Source organism: Mauremys reevesii, linkage group 1 (assembly GCF_016161935.1).
Source record: "Mauremys reevesii isolate NIE-2019 linkage group 1, ASM1616193v1, whole genome shotgun sequence".
Lineage (NCBI taxonomy): Eukaryota > Metazoa > Chordata > Testudines > Geoemydidae > Mauremys > Mauremys reevesii.
This window is the reverse complement of record NC_052623.1, coordinates 95,082,450-95,091,885: the sequence shown is the minus strand read 5'-3', so window position 1 is coordinate 95,091,885 and position 9,436 is coordinate 95,082,450.

Sequence of the window (9,436 nt, the reverse complement as noted above, 5' to 3'; positions counted from 1 at the left end):
TCTGCTGGGCTTCCCATCCCCAGGTGACAGCGGAATGGGGAAGGGCAGCCAAGCAGAAGAGGATTATCAACTCCTCAAAGCAAGGCTTACCTTTCTTGAGAGTTTGGAAAGCACATAAAACATATTGAGCACTGACAGACTGACAATATCCTGCCATATCCTGAATGAATTTTATTTAATTAAATTAAACTGTATTGAACTAAGTTTAACATCTATGGAGTCCATTGTATTAGGATTGCAATTGCATATGTGTGATTGTGGAAGTATATGTATTTTCATGGGAAGGGTAAATAGGAGAAAAGCAGGGGTGATTAGGTAAATTAACTCAGATTGTGACAGCTCCAGAAAAGCTGCTGCCCCCGCAGGGGTTCACATGTACTAATTCAAATTTAATTCTCCAGGGACCAACAGACAGAGAACGGGGATTTGAACTGGTTTTAAATTGGCTCATGGTGTTCTTCCTGATCCAGCAAATGGAGAGGACCCATGATCGAGGGAGGGCCCCAATTCTTTTGGAAGGGTTAGATGGACTGAGCCTACTGAGGTCCCATAAGACTGAGTGCTTGATCTAAATTGAAGCTGTGATGAACTTGTAACCACAAGGAATCCCCTGGGGGGGGGGAAGGGCGGAGAGGACCTCAGAAAGAGCTGTTGATGGCAGGAACCAGGGGAGCAAGAAAGAGTTCCTAGCTGGCTGCTGGGACTCCACCAGGACAAGGCCCTGAGAATGGGTGAACAATGTGCTGGATCCGCGGGGAAGTGGCCCAGAGAATCGTAGCAGCAATACAGTTTAGTTAAAATGATGCAGCAGATGGCTGCCAGCAATAGAGCCCCTGGGACCCAGAGTTGTAGGTGGGCCTGAGTCCCCCGCATTAGCCACTGGGGAAATGGCTTGGAATTTGATGCACCCCAGAAGAAGAACTGAATTGTTTAGTGGCCGAGCTGGAGAGCTGGGGCCAGAAAGGCCCAGAGACATTGAAGACATTGCCTCCAGGGAGGGAGCCCTGGGGGTACAGCTCAATACCAGGGTCAAGACCATTTAAAGACTGCTGGAATAAGTAAAGATCTGAGCCCACAGAGAGCTACAGGAAGAGAAAGGCCAACTGAGGGGTATGGGGATAGATCCCTGTTGGACTGTTTACAGGAAGGGGTTTGATTTGTATTTCACATAATACTTTGTGTGACTCAGCCAGAGAGCTGTGAGTCATTGAAAACCTAGCACAAATAGAGAGACACACATATTTGGACAGGGAGTTCTCATGAGAGGTGAATGCTACCCCATTACAGGTGCCTTATAACTGTAGCACTTACACCTGTTAACCGTCTCTGAAGAGGATGCAATCTGTCTTCTGGGAATAACACACTGAAGATGAGGAACTGTGCAGCCTGCAAATACCCCAATCAGATGGGAATGACCCATGGGGCTCCACCCAGAAAGACAAAGGCTGGGGACCTGGAAGCCTGAGAGTGGGTATCCTTACTGGACCACTGAGGGGGAATGCAGTTGCCCTGAATTATGAAAGGCACTATTTAAAAAAAAGACAATTTCCCCCTACACTGGGAGTTTTCCAAGCAGACCTATAAAGGATTCTGAACCCCTAGAGTTTGTAAAGTTGGCAGGTCTGTTAGTGAACAAAGAGCCACCAAATACTTTCAAAGTGAATCACTTTAGATTTTTTTTGTTGGTAGAATAAGGGAGACCACAGAACAAGAACATAAGTGAAGTTTTTCTCAGAAATTACAGAGTGCTCATTCATTACAGCAGCCTCTTTAAACTGAACCTGTTCTCATAGCACACAGGAAAGCACACTTTCTATAAATTTAAAGGTGCAGCACATAAGGTCAGAAGTCATAACAGATAGAATTGCATGCACCATTCTGGGCAGACATCTGAGAACAAAAGTTCAATATTTATATAAATAAAAAATTGGTTCACTTTGTGATCTCACCCTTTTTGTGTTTAACTTTAGTGAGTACTCTATTAAAGGCTTTATGGGTGTACAGAACTGAATGTTGCAAACATGAATAACTGAAAGACCAGCAGATATTTGTAAAGAATCTTCATATATTTTTCAGATCTTTAATATTTCAAATGAATTTGATAACATTGTAAGCTACTAACAGACAATTCACAGACAGGAACAGAATAATTTACTGTGAATTATTCACTGAGCTAATTGAAAAACTCTCCCTCATAGAGTCCAACTGCTGCTGACTGTTAAAAAGATTCAAGATCAATTTCCAAAATTAACTATAGACTTTAGGAACCAACAAAATAGTTAAAAGTGAGGAGACAGGACAGAGAGCATGGTGACACTAGACTGGCAGTTAGGAAACCTACATCCCAATCCTGGCTCTGCTAGTGACTCAGTGTGTGATCTTGGACAAGTAACTTCACACTTTCACCTAGAATCTTCATCAGCCATTTAGATTAATGCCCAAATAAAGGTCATATTAAATTTTAGGTGGGCTTTGGCTTCTGAAATTTGCATAGTTCCAAAAAATTCTGATATGTTCAGGTAATTACTTAAACTCAGATGACAATCATAGAAATATAAAATATTATCTACAGATTATTTTTTTAAAATTCATCCATTACTAGTAATATATCTCCATTGCAGTACATGTTTTGTGTGAACAAATCCTGTATGATTATAGTGTTTGGCAGATGTACTTAGGAAATGTGACAATACTGACAGGTCCATTTATGGGCAGTCACCTTGCAAAGCGTTGGAATTATCACTCCAAACTTTTATATTGTCCACATTATGCATGAACATGTTCTGCAGCTATCCACAAACTGGATAAGAAAATGGTCATGCATCACATAAAAGACATGTAACATATACAGATAAACACATGAGAATAGCACAAATGCTAACAATAAGACCTGGCCTTAAGACAAATGGTGTAATAAAATACATTTCAATAACTAGAGAAATGCTGATATAAAGGCAAGTCTGCAGAACAAAAAGTGAGATAACTACTTACAAATTAAAAAAAAACTGTCAGTAAGATAGAAGACACAAGTGCTAAGCAGGAAGCAAATCAAGGTACTTAAAGTAAAATAAATATGAAAAATAAGAAAAATTCTGAGATGACGTACTGTAGCAAAGATAAATACTGAACTAAGATAAGCAGCAGTGCTGTGGACAGTGCTGTTCGCAACAGCTAGTATACTTTGGCAGTTGCAGATTATTAATTGACACAAAGTGAACTAGTCATTAAATTGCCTTACTCAACCGATTAAAATCAGTATATCATCACTGGATCAACTGAAATGTGAGCTGTGGTTCACATATCTAGGTGATTCAGTTGTTTCATAAGTAAAGACTGAATTCAGTTAAACTGTATTTTGCACAGACGTACATACAATGTTCTTATGTTTAACATTTCATAATGCAACCAGATGGCTTCATTAGAACAGGTTGAACATTAAACCCCAATCCAGCAAACACTTTTAAGTTAAGCATGTGCTTAAACATTTGCAGCATTGAGGCCTCATACATCAGATAGGTTATTCACTGAATTTGGCCTGTTTTGCTGAATAATGTAATTGACAAATATTTTTGGCAACATTCAACCAGCTGTAGGCCTTACTTACATAGGAGTCTTCGTGAAGACCCTGGAATCATTGTAATTTGTGAAATGGTTTTAGAATGCAAACTACTAATTTTAGGAGGGGATTAGACAGTTTTTCAGCTGATATTTATAAGTGAAGCCTGGAATGTGTTTTGCTATAGCATTCTATAGGTCAGGGACTGGCAACCTTTGGCACATGGCCTGCCAGGCTAAGCCCCCTGGCAAGCCGAGCCAGTTTGTTTACCTGCCGCGTCCACAGGTTCAGCTGATCGTAACTCCTACTTGCTGCAGTTCACTGTCCCGGGCCAATGGGTGATGCGGGAAGTGGTGCGGGCCAAGGGATGAGCTGGCTGCCACTTCCCACCGCACCTATTGGCCTGGAGCAGCGAACCGTGGCCATTGGGAGCCGCGATCTGCCGAACCTGTGGATGCGGCAGATAAATAAACTGGCCAGGCCCGCTAGGGTGCTTACCCTGTCATGCCGCATGCCAAAGGTTGCCTGCTATAGATAAATGTAAGTAGAATAATGGTAGCTGTACCTTTAGCTATAGGCTGGGACACATGGTTGTAGAGGGTTTGAAGAACTGTAGCTGTCTCACAGAGACTGGATCGGGGAAAGGTAATAGAGAATTAGGATGTATCACTTTTTCCAGGGAATAAAAATGTGGTGTTTAGTGCTGGTCGGAAAATGAAATTGCTGACCTGACTTTTCTTGTTCCAAATCAAATGAAAAGTTGAAAGGTCAGAATATCCTGCAGACTAGAAATTCTGAAAAATTTAGGTTTGGAGAATTGAAATGTTTTGTTTCAATAACGTCAAATATGATAGTACACAATCTTAAATATAATATACTATATATAAATACATCATTAATAATTTAATATAATTTAAAAGTTGAAATGAATCATAGTGATAAAGTTGAAAAAATATTTTACTGTACCAAAATAAACCTTTTTAACCTTATTGAAACAAGATAGTCAAAGCAATTTGTTTCAGCACTTCTCTGTCAAAAAAATTGTCAAAATCTACACATTCCTGTAGAATTTTTTAATTTTGATGCATCTGCATTTCCCAAGAGAAAATTGTTCAATCAAAAATGTGAATCTCCTATGGTACCAGTAGCCACTGATTATTGTTGTCTCTCAAGGGTATGAATCTTGTGTAACTTTGACCACTGCCAGGATCCTGAGCACAGAGAATAAATACCAGTCTATTACCAGTACTCCTGCAGGTCACACCTTTATACCTGGGACTGCCTACTTCCCACTCATTTTGCACCTAATCTTAGGCTGCTGACTGTTCTTGTTGAATGGGAGACATGTGTGCAGAAAGTAAACCTGCAGACACAAAACTTGAGGTACTATCTGGCCCTTTGACTGCAAAATTGTAATTTCTGCAAGGAGCCACCCATTCTGGAAACTGGGCTGCTTCTCCTCATTATATTATTGCCAGTAACTCCACCCTGTGGTTGAACCCTGATTCGGCAAATTACTTAAGCATGTAATTAAGCCTTAATGAAGCCAATTGGTCATTAGCATATGCTTCAGTACTGTGCTGGATTCAGCATAGGTGTCAGCAAAACACCTCCTACCACTGACCCTCTGTCTCTCAGCGCCAGTTGTCTGCTACCTCATATGAGATATGAGTTCCTGCTGAAGGCTCCTATAGTCATAAAGGTGGAAGAACTAGTGTGTCACACAGGCTACTGCAAAGTTTTCTTTCCAGTCTCTTAAATCACAAGCAAAGGTGGGTAAGCTACATAAGAAAATAATAATTAGGTTTTACACTTATTATACCTTTCATCAGAGGAGCTGAAAGTGCTTTACATACACTAATATCTGAACAGAGCATTAAAGATATAAATCATAAGTGCTGAGTTTAATTGTTAAAACCTTCTGCATTTGCACACTGCTGCTACCGCTTTTATAGGTGAAAAAAATAAAAATGAGGTTTAGAAAGTTTAAATCATGCTTATTCTAACCACAAGGTTACACCTCTTCCCATATGAACTCTCCCAAACCTTTTCTCGAAACTTGAATCACCCAGAACCTTTACCGAGGTTTTGAAAATAAAATCCCTATTACTTTCTTAGTACTTCTTTTCATTATTTGTGCTCTTCTGCTTCCTGATTTCAGCAGATTAGAAATGGACCTATCAAAAATCTATACCCCACACAATAAATACTGGGAAACCTGAGAAAAATTATCTGATTAGATTTTCAGCCCAATATCTAAAACAAAGAAGTTTAGCTGTTATCTAATATCTTTTGGATAAACATCTTGAATTTTGAGTGCTTTTCTGAATTTAAGTTCCAAACCTTTCTATTTGTAGGTCCCAATCTATTCATGCTATCACTTGCAGGACTGAAACCACACTCATCACTAGTTGCGAGTGGAGCATTGCACATCACTGGACAAAAGCCCTATCTAGCCAATACTGACACTGACTTCCCTGATGGAGATAAGAATGAGTGCAAGCTGCGGCAAGTGAAATTGACCCTCTGACCCTGATCTCCCGCATCACTGTGATACATATGTTTATTTTCTTTTGAGTAAAACAAAACCTTTTTCTTTCCTGGTGAAAATTGTTTTCTTTTTAAATAGCATTTTTGGTGGAAAACAAATCTGATGAAAATATAGTTTTATTTGCCTCTTTGAAAAGATAAGCCAAATTTCACTGGCTTTGTTTTATACATTCATTCCTTCTTCCAGCACAGATAATGATAATATAGTCTTTTATACTCTCCCCTGCTCTCATACAAATTTATTCGCCACCAACCCTATGCATACTCTCTCTCTCTCTCTCTCTCTCTCTCTCTCTCTCTCTGTGTTTGGAACAATTATAATTCCTTTCAGCCAACCAACCTGGAGCAGTCCAGGAAGAGTAAATGATTTTTTCCCCCTGCTGGCAGTACATCTAACAAAGTTCAAGTTGTTTCTGATTATGTACTCTATCTAGCTCAAGCCGTTTTCTCCCATTGTCATTTTCCCCCAAGACCTCTTCCTATATTGCACATACACTTCTACACCTAAGAATTCAAATCATCTATGTACAACAGCATATCATATCTAGGCACCCACTGCATCTCCTGTGGTTTGTTACAAAATTGCTTTTTTTGGTGGGGGGAGAAGGGGTAGGCGCTACAGAACTGAAATGAGAATGTGAGTTCTGTCATTTTGGTAACCCACACACTAAAAGATAAGATTACAGTACTGCAAGAGATTTTGTCTTGTAGCTAGTCTGTGTCAAAATGAACTTTCACTGTCTACTTTTTAAAGAAAAATCAAAATGTCATCTAGGGAAAGTGATGTTCAATATATGCACTACTACATCCTTTTCTTTTAATGTATACTTCTTTGTAGCTGACTGTCTGGAGTCCTAAGCGTTTGTCCATATGCAGGAATTAACATAGGAAATGTGTTTGTCTGCAACAGCTTGAACCATTACAAGAAGTTAAAAATTCAATTTAAAGAGAAAATATAAAACAAATTGCAGAGAAATGAGATTCTAATGACAGCCATCTTGCAGCATTTTTACAAGGTTATATTAAATATTACTGGAAATACTTTGTCACTCCATTTATATACAGTGAGAAAACATTACTATTGCCAAGAGGCTGCCTCATGATAGATTAATTCATCTGAAGAGTCTCAAAGAAATAAATAGCTAAAGATAATGAGGCCACACTAAACATCCTGTCACTGAGCTGTGCAATGCAATTGGCTAGTCAGACACATACTACTTGCTATCATCTGCTGCTGAATAAGAGAACCTCATGTTGGTTAGTTATCCCAGGCATGTCACAATTTATAAGTGCATTGTTTTCATTCATGTAGCAAAACTGGCTGTATACTAAAGGACAAGATGATGCAAAAGTGAACACACAGAAATAACTGGAAAAAAAACCCTTAAAATATGGAATCAGCCAGGGTGCCTGGAAGAATACGCTGTACTATGTGAAATATATAAACAAAACAAAGCAAAAAAAAACAGAGAAAAGGCTAAAAAGGGAAAGATTTTTTTAAAACATATTCAGAAAAAATTATATCATTGTTATATCTTCTATTATTGATAAGGATAAGATTATGTGATGGAGGTCACAGAAGTCATGCATTCTGTGACTTTCAGAGATCTCTGTGACATTTTCTGCTTCAGCCCAAGGGTGGTGGGACCAGAGTTCTCAGCTAGCAGGGGATGGGGGCTGGAGCTGCCAGCCACCATGGGCCACCACATACATTGATAGACATCAAAGAGCAGAAAATGTATTTTTCTGTAGTTTTAGGTTCACTGGAATCAGTGCTCTCTCTGCCCAGTTTCAGCTACAATATGATTTAATACAGTTTGGGGAAAAAATCACCCACACAAAGCATTTTACAAGGGCTGCTTGACTTTTTTCATGCTCTTAGGATCATCCACCCAGATTATTTGCACAGATGTTAGAATGCTGGTTTAACTTTAGCATCACCAGTACAGCCTTATCTGTAGAATACCATTGCACTGCAGCTTCCCCTCTTTCATGTATTGATATCTCACTCAAGAACTGGCCTACTCTAGTCAGTAGGAGTTTCTTTTGTATCAGTAGTGGCAGCAGCACATATCACAGCTGGATGAAATGGAGAAGGAAGACAAAAAAGAAGAGGATTTCTTCTCATTTGAATCTTACCCCAAATTTTGCTGGTGCTCGTCTGTCTCAGACAACATCTGAAATCATCAAGAGTACTTCCCTGTCCATCTTCTGCAAAGCAGAGGCATAGTGATCTCAGTTTGAGATCTGTAGCTCTCAAGAAGAAGAAAAGGCATCCATGGTCTTCAGAGTCAGTGATACAATAGCTCCCAAGCACAGAAGGTTGATTTTTTTGATGTGTCTGTAGAGAGGCTCTCAGCTGCATTTTTAATACAAATTAGTTCACCTTTTCTTCTTACCCTCCCATCGAGCTGTTCATAATAACTGTCTAGTCTGAAAGGACAACAAGTCATCTTTACTGAGTATCTTTCCATGATAAATGAGATAGGATTTATTAAATTAACCTACCAAGGGATGTGAACCAGTTAAATATCAAATAAATAAATCAATAATCTGTGACTGTTCTATCAATTAATTGAACTGACAAAAATGTTTCCTTATCTTCCATCGTAGGGTTACACTGGACCTTTATGAGATTGTAGGGCCAGTGCACCTGTGACTCATTATCTCACTGCAATTGGGCTTAAAAGAAGGCACTTGGGCTCTAGAGTTGTGGTGAATGAGGTTTGGCAAAGTCAGTCAGGAAAAAGACAGGTGAGAACTACCAGAGAACAGGGGACTTGAGATTGTTCCCAGTGGAAGCTGTAACAGGTTGCTGGGAGAAGGCTACCTATCTTCCCCAGACCAGAGAACCAGGGCCAGAGGGCTGGAGAAAAATGAAGGCCAGAGAATATGAGAGGGAGTTGTCTGCTGGCTCTAAGCAGGATAGCTGAAAACAAGGGTTGGAGAGGGCTTAAGGGAGGGAAGCAGCAGAGGGGTTTACTAACTGATGTCTCCATGCCAGAGAGCTGGACCCAGGGTGTGTGGGTCAGCGATCCTCTCAAGTCCCCTCCAGACTCTTCCACAGGACCTTTACTGTTTTCCTCCCCCTCCTAGCCACCAGCGGATGCCCAGGGGGTTTCTTGTAGCAAACAAACACAACATCATCTCTCTTCTTTCTTCCCTGATGGGAGAGGGGACTATGTGGAAAAACAAAGAAAGGTAAGAGTGGCCTGGAACTCAGGCAGTCTTCTTGAGTCAGCCCTTTGGGCTCACTCTAAACAGTATCCACCTACAGCCCATCCTCATGGGGCATATTGCTCTCAGGCTGGGTAGTCCAACACCAGAAGT